This window comes from Anas acuta, chromosome 5 (assembly GCF_963932015.1).
Source record: "Anas acuta chromosome 5, bAnaAcu1.1, whole genome shotgun sequence".
Lineage (NCBI taxonomy): Eukaryota > Metazoa > Chordata > Aves > Anseriformes > Anatidae > Anas > Anas acuta.
The window spans coordinates 20,918,076-20,932,518 of NC_088983.1; the positions used below are offsets into that span (position 1 = coordinate 20,918,076).

General features: G+C 40.3%; 1 long non-coding RNA gene across 2 annotated transcripts; it reads right to left on the reverse strand.

The window, feature by feature from the left end:
* Positions 1 to 149: 149 nt before the first annotated feature.
* LOC137858162 (uncharacterized) lies at positions 150 to 7,651 on the reverse strand. Of its 2 annotated transcripts, XR_011097534.1 has the most exons (4): positions 7,157 to 7,651; positions 2,698 to 5,242; positions 1,828 to 2,136; positions 150 to 280 (listed from the first exon to the last, which is right to left on the reverse strand). It is a non-coding gene; the product is annotated as an uncharacterized lncRNA (long non-coding RNA). The 2 variants fall into 2 exon arrangements; XR_011097535.1 differs by having other exon boundaries at positions 1,828 to 5,242.
* Between the last annotated feature and the right edge of the window lie 6,792 nt (positions 7,652 to 14,443).

Sequence of the window (14,443 nt, forward strand, 5' to 3'; positions counted from 1 at the left end):
CATAATTCAGGGGGGGGGGAGGGAGAAGGAAAAAGGATTTAATATAGAAGCAACCAAAACAGAATCTTGTGGCCTGCCTGCTGCTTATCTAGGAGGAATTTCCAATATGATTATGCTTCCAAAAGAGAGAAAATAAAACTGGCTCTTGCCTTTTAGCTCTGCTGCTGGAAATGTGGGGTCCTTCATTCTTCTTCTTCAAAGATGCAGATTCATGTAAGCTCCACTTGACCTGACCATGGGCTTTCTGTCTCATCAGCAGGTGCTTTGTGCAGTACTTTGACTAAAAAGAAAACCAAGACTCCCATTTTAAGCATTCAGGTTACACATACAAGTAAATTGAGTATATCTCAGCCTCTCCCCCTCTCCCTCATCATCCAGCAGAACTTCTTCAAGAGTTATCAAATCCTGCAGTAGAATTTTTAGCTCTTTCATCAGGTTTGGGACTCAGCCTGCAGTGAATCAGAAAGCATTTTTCATATCTTTTTGCAATATGCCTTTTTGTCATTACAGCCTAGCAAGTCCCTAGCTTAGCCAGTAGAAGAAATCTCCCTCATGGTATCTTCATGGTGTAATACTAAAACCCTTTCTGAAGCTTGAGATTTGGATGAAGCTACATTCAACTGGCAGCAAGGGACCCTGCAAAAGTTTTAAAAGAATTGCCCCCAAAACACTTCTGGGGGCTATGTGTCCGAGCGCCTGTTTGTGAAGCTCTCTCAGCCCTAGGGAACAGAGGGAATTATACACTGATATCAAACAGGGTAAAAATACATGTCAGATTTCAGGCAGACTGTGCTTTCCTGTCTTGTTTAATCTCTGTTGGGGGAGAGAATGGAGATTTGTGCCTGAATTATTTGCTTTTCTCCTTGTCATTATCCATATAACATCTTAAACTCTCCCCTTCCTAATCTGAGGTGACTCACAGAGGTTCCCTATCAAACACAGACACGATACCACACTGTATTAGATTACACACTTTGTCAGAAAATTGGCACTTTAGATACTAAACGATAGCCTGTGCTCTGCAACCATGCTATCATTCTTGCTCAAAGATCTTGTCAGAGCCTATAAATTAAGCAGGATTTGGGCCTAGAGTTACATGAAAGAGACGGCTGTAGGAAACAGGGATGCTGTCTCAACTCTCTGCACTTAAATTTAAGGGAAAGTTCTCTTCCATTTGACCCAGGATGTGACTTTTATCCCAGCATAGGCTGTCTATTTTAACCCATGTATTACTGACTGAGTAGCATATGCTCAGGCATTGGGGTGTCAAGATGTCACATAAATGACCACTTCTACCTTCTACAACCTGAAAGACACTACATAATGCTTGTTTCCATCCATATGAGCTGCATCCCCTACTGCGGTGTTACTGTACCCAAGCTATTAGAGATGCTGCCTGAATGTGTACTGACTCTAAAACAATAGCTCTGACAACAGCTCATCTCCACAGGGCAGAAGGTCACTGCTTTGAGAAGCTGAGCCAGCATTGCTCAGACACAGCACTTGAGTTACTGCAGAAAAAGGAGGATATAATGAGCCAGCTCACCCCTCTGCTTTATTTCCATGTACACTTTAAACCCAGGGATGAGAACCAAGGAATCCTTTTACTCCAATCCCTTGCTACCCTGCCACTGAGGAGATGGAAGAAGCCCTCTGACACTGCCTGTAACAGTAAGAAATAGTCAAAAACTTGCAGAGAGAACAACAACATTCTGGTGCAGTGTTTCTGGGATCTCCTTTCATGTCATGATGAATAGCCCACAATTATTATGCATAAAACCAAGCATTAATTTCTGTTGGTGTTGTAGCCTTTCAAGAAGGAAATACCTCAAGGCTGTCTCCACATCTGCGGATATGTCATTTCTCGGCCAGGTACATGTACCATCAGCAAAGGTCTCTGCCATCCCTAAAAAGGGAGAAGTCCAATCTCAAAGTAATTATTAAGCCTGTATAGTGCAATGGTTTTAGTCAGGCAAAATGTGTACAAACCACAGAAGGCCAGCAGTGCTGTGCTCCTTATATATGCCAGGACTCAAAGCATTGGAAGCTTTGCTGCAGCCATGCTGCTTGAAGGATGTAAGTGAAGCTATATTTGTGTTGGAATAAAAGTAGAAGAAACACTCAAGTCCTTCAGGTCTGAAACAGAAGTAGTAAGATTTCAAGTTAATGACAAATAGAAAGCATTTGTTTTAAGTTTAAACAAGGTTGTTTTGAATAAAAAACAGACAAACCTTTTGTAGAAGAGGAGAGGGAGCAAAGTGAACTGGCTTTAGGGTAGCTGCTACATTGCCCTTTCTTCTTGTGTTTGAGCAACAGCAAGGGATAGCAAGGGATAGCAAGGGATAGCAAGGGATAACAAGGGATAGCGGGATAGCATACAATAGAATAACAGCAGTGTCTTTTTTTTTTTTTTTTTTTTTTTCCAGCCTGCAGACAGATGCATTCAGGCTGTACACCCAGCTTAACACAAGGGGCTGTGCAAGTGGTCAACTGCCCTTTGACAAGGTGGAGTCCTTTCTTGCCTAGCGCTTGGGTGGGTGGTGACTCAACCCTGTCTGTGTGGACTCACAAAGTAAAAGTGGAGGTAAAGCAGCATGGAAAAGCACAGGGCTGTCCTACGCGGGGTTTCCTTTAAGAACCTTTTTGCTCTAAGGGAAAGCTGACGAAAGAAACAGGCAGCATCAGGTAGAACCTGACCTGGAAATTGGGCCGGCTGGCTGGAGCGTATAGTTACAGTGCTCTCTGGTGGCAGACGAAATCCTCACCGACCTTCCCAGCCACAGTAATCCTGCAAAGAAAAGGGTGTGCTGAGCTTCGAGCCTCTTTTCCTGGAGCCATGTGAGTACTAGGTGATAAAGTCTAAGGACATAAACAGATAAACAGACAAGCAAAGATAATCATTTTAAAATCTGTGGAAGAACTGTGCAGATCCAACTCCAATTAAAATTCTCAGCACAGCAAAAGGATTTATTTTTAATAGCTTTGTGAATAGCAAAGGTTTTTCAGCTCTGTCACATGCACATTTTTTTGTATGGAAGTGGATGCCACAAGCAAAAAATAAATACCCTTCTGTCTCTAAGTGAATGCTCACACACCAGTTACACCAACATGAAAACCCCATGGCAATACATAATACAGACCAATCGTTCCCATAGTGCCTGTAATCTGCAGATCTCTCAACACATCACACAGATCTCTGATGAAGTTCAGAGCATCACTGTTAAGAAAATATTCCTATACCTGGGGCACAGAGATACAGAGGCAAATATATTTGCGAGCTGAAATACAACTGCAAATGCAGTTTTTTGGTCCCTGCCTCCAACCAGTGATGGCGGACTTCCAAGCATAAGAACCACATGCCAGACTCTTAGATTTTCTTCTAAATGAGTCACCTGCTAGGGGCCATGATGGGTTTATCAGCAGAGAATCACAGACTGGCTGAGCTTGGAAAGGACCTCTGGAGATACCCTGAACATCTGTTCTGCTCAAGCAGAGCCACCTAGAAAAGGTTACTCAGGACCATGTCCAGATTGGTTTTGGAGATCTCCAAGGAGGAAGACTCCACAGCCTCTCTGGACAACTTTGCTAGTCATCCTCATGGTAAAGAAATGTTTCCTGATGTTCAGAAAGATATTTCTGTGTTTCAGTTTATGCCCATTATTTCTTACCCTGTCAATGATGTCCTTCCACTTTGCACATGTACACCAACATTTCATAGCATACAAGTCTTTCCCACATCCAAAACCATCTGTACTGGCTACTGGAATGTTTGAAAGAAGTTACAGAAGCAGTTGACCAACAGCCCATTGGAGTGAGTACCTGTCTGTCATCAGGGGTGTAACATGCTTTGCTTCCTTTACACAGAATACAGACAGAAAGGAATATGTTACAACAACTGAATGCAAGTTGTACTTGCCACAATGCAATGAGGGAAGATTTCTAATATACCAATAATCGTGAGTAAGCATTTTCATTTCTCAGCACCCACTCTGGCACTTCTGCCAGGGCATTGTTAGCAGACCTGAGTCTATACCTACAATAGATTGAATCAAGCAAAGGCATGTGGAGCCACAAGCAGAGGTTGCATATAAATGCTTAGCAGAACACTAAACCTCAGCAAGTAGGACATTGCCACAGGAATGTGTCTATATATGTTTTTACCTGTTTGGAGGGTAAGCAGGTAGCACCTGCCCCAAGACTTCAGTCTGTACAGAATGCAGAATTAGACATTTTAAAATGAAGAAATTTCTATTAGGACACAACCAACTAAACAATTTCTGAATTCAATTATGTAAATGTTACACCTGAGAAACTCTGCTAAAGCTGTAAGTCTAACAACAGACATAATCTGGATTCACAAATGTGGAACAATGCAAAACTTGCTCTCTTTACCTGTGAGGGTGAATGAAGCAGGCTGTCTGGGGAGAGAAAATAACCATAATAAAATATCTAAGTTACTTTCCCACTCTAGTACCCAGTCCAGCTCCCATTTTAAAAGTCCTGGGAGTTGAATCTAAAGACCTAGGCACAGAGTCAGTTCAGACTTAAGCTGCCACAAAGCACCTGAGTCCCAGTGGCTGTTCAGATACAGGCTCTCAGCTCAAGGCAAATGAAACAGAGATCAACTTACCTCATAGACAGGAACATTTCAGCTACTCTGAAACATTTTGTGTTTGCTGTAGGCTAAAAGAATATCTAGCCCAGCTGATCTTTGGTAACCTTAGCATACATGTGATTTTTTCCCCTCACCAGGTCAATCACATTTCCACTGAAACTCCCTAAAGATGATTGAATTAAGCCAGGCAAATCATTCCATTTAAGCTGTATGTCCCATTTTGCTCCCTGCAAAACACACACTTCTTCAAGCATTTGTGAGGTTTGCTCTGAATACCCAATATTAAAAATTAAATATTTCATACTGATTTCATTTAAATAAGTCATAGAAAAAATCCACAATCAATGCAAGAACAATCTGATAAAAAGAAAACAGAAGAATATTGCAGTACAAACTATTTGTCTGAAACTGTTCACTTGTTTTTATGTTCATCTCTCCAGTACTAACCTGGGAGTGATGGGACAGGGGGGAACAACAACACAGAAGCGATACCCTTCACTAACTCCTTGATCCCCAGAGGTAGATATCTGCAACACTTCATGCTGTAAGTTTCACAGCAGGTTTTACTGTTGCTATGGTTATTCAAAATCTTCTATTCAGTAAGAGAGAAAGAAATTCTCCAGGTCTCTACAATACATAGTAACACAAGCATCTCAGTGCCAAGCTCTCCACATGGGGTTAGGCTTCAACAGCATTGCCCTAAATCTAAACACACAACATCAAATTAAGGGTACTTAAATATTTAAAAAGAATTAAAAGTGACACTTATTTAATTTAGAAGATGAAGTTAGTGTGAGAAGAAAATAAAGAAAAGGAGAGGGAGAAGGAAGGAAGGAGGAAAGTAGGGAAGGAAGAAGGGAGGGAGAGACATAAAGATAGAGGGAGGGAAGAATCCCATATCTTTAGAAAGTGTCCTTTTCTCAGTTTTGCAGATATGGTTCCAAAACACTGAGTAGGGTACAGAGTTCAGGAAATACAGAAACACATTTGAGTTCTGCCACTATCTGTAGTGTTTTCTTCAATATCTAATTTGTAAACTCAATAAAAATGCTAGCATCTAAATGAAAGTGTTGACCAGTAAAGTCAGTACTGAGCAGGAAAAAGGCTCTCAATACATTTGTTACCCCCTCAGGTAGCTGATTAGCAAGGTAACATGATGAATTATTTAGCCAATGCATGGTTTTATTCCCCATCCACTTTTTGATCTTCCCCACTCCTTGAAATAGGCCTTGAAATGGTCTTGAGGTTTCTGAAATATGAATCAAGTCACGTTTCAGCACTTCCATAATTAAGCAGCGTTCTATTCAGTGCTGGGCAGTTTTTGCTCCTCTCTAGCTGGGACTGATACATAAGAGCAAAAACATGAAACAACTTCGATGCTACCATTTAAACAGTTTATACTGTGTCAAGAAAGCTTGCAACTCAAACAGATCTATGGGTGGCAGAGAACATCCTTTGGTGTCTTCACTTTACCATGTGATATTTAGAGGGCTGTGCTGTGCAGTGTTTTCACCTCCTACAGGATAGGCTCAACTTCCAGCTCAGGGATGCACATAATGGTCTCAGTCAAGACTCTGTAAGAGCACATCACTATGTAGAGCCAAAGTCTCTGTCTTCCTGCTCCTATTCAATAATTTTCTGCTTATTCATTTGAGGATCACATTAGTTTTCAGTCACAGCATTACACTGAGATGTTCAGCCAATTAGCTGACTTCTAACTCCTTTCAGGGTCACTGTTTCCCTGGAAGCAAGTACCCTGCTCTGTGTGTGTGCACTATCATCTTTGTTCCCAAACACGACCTTGCATCTGGCTACATTAACATTTATGCTGGTTAAACAAGCCCCACTTCCCAAATGAACTAGATTGATCTGTCAAACTGATCCAACTTCATCCCTATTTACTCTTAGTAGTAATGTATCCTCTGCAAATTTTACAGGCACCGATTTCCTCGTTTTTGAACCATTAATAATAATACCACTGATTTGTATTAGGCTAGAAAAGATCCCCATGGAACTCTGCTAGAAATACCCTCTATGGATGATTCCTCATTTACAATTCCTTTTTTTTTTTGAAACTCATGAGCCAATTTTAATCTATTTATTATGTGCTACATTAATTTTGCATAGTTCTAATTTTTTAATTGGAATGTCATGTGGTACTAAGTCAAATGCTTTTGAGAAGTGCAGGTAGATGTCAGCACAGCTCCTCTTATCACCCAACCTTGTCAAAAATAAGGTTGGGTTGTGTTTGCTTAAGCAGATCTGTTCCCCACAAAGTGAGATATGCAACAGTGACTGCTCAAGACCATAGGTTGAAAAAAAATGCAGCATCTAGAGTCTTAATGAGCAATGAGGAACTGCAGCAGCCAGAAGGTTTTAACTGGGGAGCCAATCAGTTGCATTTTCTTACTGACAAGCCCAAAGGTTTTCAATCACTGTCTATTCCATTTATTTACAATATATAGTATGCTAAAATTCAACACATATGTGGAGAAAGGACTCATTGAGGATCTCTGAGCATTTTGAGTCACAAACACTTACCTGCCTTTGTGCTACAGGATGAACGGAATGGCATGTTTTCTGATTTCCTCCTCATTCTGGTTCACTGGCTCCTGGTCTACTTTCCTATTGAAACCTTGTGGAAGAGTCAATGTCAGCTTTTATCTCTGTGGTGAACACATCCTGGAAGGTACAAAGAAAGCATCATATCTTGATGAGGCTTGGTGAGAAATCTAGAAGGTGCTTTTCAGCTTTGAATTACTGTGTGAGAAACACAAAGGCAGGAACTTAGCTGGTCAGTTTCCTGGAGCTCTAATGGTCTGTCTCACCTATTTCTACATCACCTTCTAGAAGAACAGAAGGTGATGTAGAAATAGACTAGTGCTGTCTATTTCTATTACTGGTGTAGAAATAGACTAGACTGTGCAGAGGCAGTTGTACAGTCTGAACCTCTCACAGAAGTCAGTTAGCATCTCAAAGAATGGTTATGTAAGATGGGGTGACAGAACACCCCATGTTGAAAGGATGGGCTCCCTCTCTTCCTCCTCACTCTACTCCACCCATCCACACACCCAAGAGCAGTGGTTGTTGGATTTGCAACAAGATGATTCAGATTTCAAAATTGCAAGGCTTCTGTAGCTCTCAATTTCTGTGCGTTATAATTGAATAATAATTTTCTCTTACTTCTCCAGTATCAGTAAATAATAAAATTGGGTATAGAATCATAGAATCATAGAATATCCTGAGTTGGAAGGGACCCTTAAGGATCGTCAAGTCCAACTCTTGACACCGCACAGGTCTACCCAAAAGTTCAGACCATGCGACTAAGTGCACAGTCCAATCTCTTCTTAAATTCAGACAGGCTCGGTGCAGTGACCACTTCCCTGGGGAGCCTGTTCCAGTGTGCAACCACCCTCTCTGTGAAGAACCCCCTCCTGATGTCAAGCCTAAATTTCCCCTGCCTCAGCTTAACCCCGTTCCCGCGGGTCCTGTCACTGGTGTTAATGGAGAAAAGGTCTCCTGCCTCTCGACACCCCCTTACGAGGAAGTTGTAGACTGTGATGAGGTCTCCCCTCAGCCTCCTCTTCTCCAGGCTGAACAGGCCCAGTGCCCTCAGCCGTTCCTCGTACGCCTTCCCCTCCAGGCCTTTCACCATCTTCATAGCCCTCCTCTGGACACTCTCCAACAGTTTCATGTCCTTTTTATACTGTGGTGCCCAGAACTGCACACAGTACTCGAGGTGAGGCCGCACCAGCGCAGAGTAGAGCGGGACAATCACCTCCCTTGACCTACTAGCGATGCCGTGCTTGATGTACCCCAGGACACGGTTGGCCTTCCTGGCTAGTTTAGAAGCTTCTGAACATATACTTTTTTCTTTTTTTTTTAATATATATATATCAAGAGAATGCTCTTCAACAGTAAATTAATCTCTATAAGCATGCATATACTTCCATATACCAGTCATACATCAGTCAGATCCTCTTTCAATTCACAGATGCTGGGCTATAGATTGCAATATAATTTGGAATTCTTTCTCTGAAATTGCTAGGCAATCTATGAAGTAGCAAGGAGCAATAATGATAATAAATCAGCACCTACAAATTTAGGTAAAATTAATGTTTTCAGTGATAATTTAAAGATGCCAGTTTTAAATACCAAAATTTAATAATAATTTATTAATTTAAATTTAATAATTTAAAATAATTTCAATTATTTACCATAATTACAAAATGCACATTTCCTGGTCCCAAAGTCAACATAAAACAAACTAACCAAAACCAGTGTAAATTATCTAATCAAAAGAGTGAATTTGTAGCTAGAGTCCAATTTTGAACCCTCAACTCATCATACTTAAAACATCAGGTTCAATATCACATGGTTCTAAATCCTAACAAAGGACCTCCATAAGAAATACAGTACCTCTTGATGAATAAGATTGTACCAGTTAGTTTGAATCCTTCTGTCTGATTTGCTATGTACAATTACATTCATACCTATGAAATCCCATTGAAATCAGTAATAGTAACACTCACCGTATAAAAGATATTACTCGCAGGTACTGTATATAAACTCGAAATAGATAGCTGTAACACAGGACAGATTGATATAGCCCTGCAAGGAACCCCTTCTAAATTTAACACCAGATCTGACTTTGATTTGCTTTAGTTCTGTTGGATATAATAGCAGGCTTGTGATCTCAAGCTCATGATGCTATTAACTCACTTAATACAGATTTACTCACTTTTAAGGATTCATAATAGCTCCCTGTGGTCATTTCGGTCACCTCTTAAAATCAAGGTCTCTCTGGACATTCCTTCAAGTGATTTATGAATGGGTCAATGAAACTGTTAATAATTCCAGCTGTCTTCTCTCACTCTCCTCATGTTTCAAGGCAGTAAGTTTTACTCCCTTCTTATGTGGATAGCAACACTTCTTACTTGGCTTAGGAGGAATGATTGCTATTGTTTCTGAATTAATGCACAGATGAGATATGGATTTGGAACAGACTTTTCTAACATGTCGTATAGAACACTATGTAAGAGGACAGAAATTGAAGATACACTTAATGAGGCATAATTCACTGAGATGCAATCCTGTACCTTGTGCATGCCTGCATAAACTGTGAGCTTTAGAAGTAAAAGATTTTAACTCTCTGATAACACAGCTACTACCACTATGTGTCAAATACTGGTTCTCTAGTTTCAGCTACCTTTGTAAATTATACGCTCACAAAATACTGTGTTTGCTAATCCTTAGTAGAACCTACAAACTACTAGATGTGTACTGCTATAAAGAAACTGGTGTCTTATCTCTGACATAGTGCTTCATTAACCCAGTTCAGAAAGAAATGTTTCATATCATTTCAGTGACAGTGAGCAGTCAGGTTGACAGAGCTAACAAGGAAACATGCCCCTTTTGCTTGATTTGCCAATTAAGAACTTGTGGATGTGATGATGAGCACCTACAAGAATGGAAACTGCATTGTCTGAAGAATGTATGCACAGAAGGGGAAAACAGCAGAAAACAAGCTTTAACAATCTGAGAATGAAGGTACTCGTCCAAGCTAGTCCACTTAACTGTGTAGTTATCTGGTTAGCTTGGCCTAGTTTCTTGCTGCTTTTTTGTTGACCTTGTAAGAGCAATAGATTCAAAACGGGTTCATGGTTCACAGTTGGAACATTAAACTGTTTCAAGGTGAGTTAGGATTTAAACCATAGTTTCCCACTCAGACAATAAACAGATATGCATGTCCATGGCCATGCTACTTGCTATTCTGCTCAGGTTTACTTACGCTAAATCTAAACTGCCCTGATGAATGTATAGAGACTTCTAATAGAAATATTGAGACTTGTAATGGAAATATCCGTACAAATTAAGCATGAATTAAATTGAGTGTGTGTGTAAGCAACTGAAGAAACAGTAAAACAAGTGTTAAAATAATGGTTTGCATTGACAACAAAGGACACTGTTCCCAGCAATAAAAATGAGAAGTGTGTTGTTCATGTCAAGACCAGAAAGCCTGCAGTCTGGTAAAATCATAGCACAGATGAATCATCAGGGGGAGATCCTACACTGACAGCAGGAGGATGGTGTCAAGGTCATAGCCCATCACAGGCCGTTCCTTTTCTTGTTAGCTCACAAGGAAAACAGGCCATAGCTACACAGTTTTGCATATATTCCAAACATATATTACAAGCAAAGAAAAAAAAAAAAAAAGGATATAATCAGTAGTCTTGCCTAAGATTCATGGACAATGATGTGAGATTCTGAATCAAAGGACAACATCATAATAACTGTTGGCTCCTAACAGGTATAAAAGATCAGTCCCAGACCAATTCAGCATCATCAAACAAGAACTCTTGAATGTGATGAGCACACAACAGCTGGCACATTCTCCATGTAGCACAAGAGACCATAGCCAGAACACTTGGGCACACCCATTCTAGAGTTTGTGTGTGGTTCTGAGAGTGTCAGTGGAAAAAATCAACTTACTTAGAGCTCCTGATAATAAGTACCTACTTCCCCTTCCGTAAGTTCTTTCACTGAGTTTTGTTACAGCAGCTTCCTTCAAGTGCATGTAGACTGTTTTTAGTAACAGCTATACAGTTTTTTAGGTATCTCTTCATGACACAACACTCCACTTTGAACTGGTGCAGCCTCACTTCAAGTATTATGTATAATACTGTGTTTGTGGTGCCATGATATAAGGACATAAAACTATTAGAGTGTCCAAAGGAGGAAAACAAAGATGGTGAAAGGGTGTAGAGGGCAAGAAGTATGAGGAGTGGCTAAAGTCACTTGCTTTGTACACCTCAGAGAACATAAGACTGCAGGACAAACCTCATGGGCAGCCTACTGCTTCCTCAAGAGGGCAAGCAGAGGGGGAGATGCTGATCTCTTCTATCTGTTGACCAGCAATAGGATTCAAGAGAATGGCATGAAGCTGCATCAGGGGAGGTTCAGGTTGCATATTGAGAAAAGGCTCTTCACTAAGAGGGTGGTTGGGCACTGAAACAGGCTCCCCAGGGAAGTGGTCACAGCACCAAGCCTCCTGGAGTTCAGAAAATGCTCTCTGATTTTTTGGCGGTCCTATGTGGAGCCAGGAGTTGGACTTGATGATCCTTGTGGGTCCCTTCCAACTTGGGATATTCTGATTCTATAACATTGGACTATACCATATGGATATGTCCTGCAGACCACCTGCTCCTGATGATTTAAATAGGAAATAAAGATAACATTTAGCAAATGAGTAAGAACTCGGAGAAGACTAATTTTTCTGGGTTAATCCTAGGCATCCTGAGTTTGGTTCTGGCCTTCTTACAGAGAAAGGGAAAACAAAGCTGAGTGGATATGGGCAAAAACAGATGTACAAGCACATCTGAGACTGTACCCCAGCTAATCTTTCAGTCCCTGATTATGGTTTCAGATGTCCTCTAGCCCTTTAGGTAACCATGTTCTTACATTGCATAGATATTTGGCAACTATCACTGCAGCTGGTTATTAAAAAAAAAAAAAAAAAAAAAAAAAAAAAGTAGATAAATAAGGCCTGGGATAAAGAAATACATCATCCACCCATTATCCCTTCAATGTATGTAGCCTGCTGGCATGGTTCAGAGTTAATTTACATGATAGATGCTTCTACTTCAGCCTAAAACAAGGCTGGTCTGCATGTCATTTCCTGTCAGGAGTTGCTGAACCTCAATTACTTATTTGAGATAAATGATGTAATAAAAACACACTTTACAGTCCAAAAGCCACCTCCATCTACAGTATAATGCCTGTTTCTTTGTTTGATTTTTTATCCCTAAGACACTAGCCACAGTACAAAAATTCTTCTGGTATTAAGCAATACAATATCCCTATATTTTGCTCCTTGTAAATGACCTTGCTGTCTCAGTCATGACAGCTGTTCTGTTGTCTCCCAACTGTCCTAACAAAATGTGAAGTAAGGAAGAAGAGGAGGGTAACCTGTTAAGTCTGTGTTGAATGCAGTAGCTACAGCAGCTAAAACTCCTTAGGCCTTATTTAACTGTCCCATGTTGCACATACTCTGCTGCTATGCTGATCAGAGAAGAAAGAGGGACTAAAAAAGAGTTGTTTCATGATAATACCAACTTCTTCATTACCTTTTCTACTTTACTACTTTATCCAACCTGCATATGAAAAAATTAAGGGCTCCCAGAGCTGGCTGATTTCAGTAAGAAATTAAAATCACCAGAAAGCTTTTATTCCTTTCATAGAGCAATGCTCAGTGTGATCAAGAGCTGTTATAACAACAAATTAAATTAGAGTCTGTCTCCTCTGTATGCAGTTTCTCAGTTTACGTATATAAAAAATTCAAAGGAAAATACCCCATGGGGCGTGGCAAAGATCAATCTATTAATGTGTTGTATTTGAAAATGTAAAGTGCTATCAAGTGCTAGACTGATTATTTTAATCAGCACTATTTTCACACCATCTGTAATTCTATGTCTACAAATGTGGCTGTGGAATTATATCCCAGGTATACAGAATCTCTCTACCTCTCTGTTCATACTTCATCACTAGCACAGCATTCAGATGCTTCAGATGAGATCACATTCAACTGCAGAATGAAACATGAAAGAATAAGCAGTGTTATCACAGTTCTACTGAAGGGCCCAGACCAGCACTGTCAGATAGTCAATTGAACATGAGACACTTTTGATTTACTTAGTCTTGATATTCTCATGTAAGAACCAGATTTGGAGGGAGTGGAGGGGGATAAATGCAGGATTTTTAATTTTCATTTTCCTCAGAAAGATACGGTAACTGATATAGAGAGAGTGATAAAGCAAGCTTTAGATGGAAGACTTTCAGCTCTGAAAGTTACATACTTTATCTTTTTTACTTACACATTAACAGTTTAAAAATAAAGAGCATGAAACGTTTTATTAATCACACACACTAAATACCTTTTGCAACCTTAAAAAGAAGAGCAAGCAGTATAGCAATCAGTGGAGAGAGGGTTTAGCAAGAAATCTGATTGTGCTTTCTCAAGAAACAGCACTGAGGTGTTAAGAAATTCTGCAATATTCTTCATTACACCCTGATATTTATTTTCTGGTGTTGTCCTGCACTGCTAAATAGCTTTGGAATATGCTCCTGCTGTCTTGTTATTGCTGTGGTTAAGATTAGCTCTTGACCTTGATACTAGAGGGTTATATTACTTTTTACAAAGCAATCTCCTGACCAAAAGTCAGGCCCCTCTCTTTCTGTTACTTTATACTGGAGGGCCAGAGTTCACTCCTTACTGAGTTCATCTCTGATTCATCTGCCAGCAGGCAAGAATGTCACCTGCCATGAAGGACACCGTGGCACTTGCACCATCCCCTTCCATACAGGTCTGTGGCCTTGGTGGGGAATTACAGAGGTCAGAGTCAGACACAAACAACCAAAGTATTTATGAAAACTGCCACACTGAGAGACACAGAGAGCCGCAGTTACAAAGAAGGTAAAAAAAAGGTAAAGAAGGTAAAAAAAAAAAAAAAAAAATCAGCTTCCCAGCCTCAGAGTAGGCAAATAAACGATGGACCAGGGTGTCAAAAAGAGACAAGGATTTTCTTCTTCCCTTCCATTCCTTTCTAATCTTCTGCCATAAGATATGCTCATCAAAGTCTCTAGAGTCTGAGTCATTTTTCTCCATGGACATCCATATCATTAAAGCTGAAGATTTCTGGCCAAAAAATGTAAAGTTAATTTGGTCCTGAATTTACATTTGCAGTCTTCATGGGAAGCAGCCTGTGTAACCTCCATGAATTAAACACACCACAGTCAAAAGCCTTTGGCACCAGCGGGGGATTAATGACC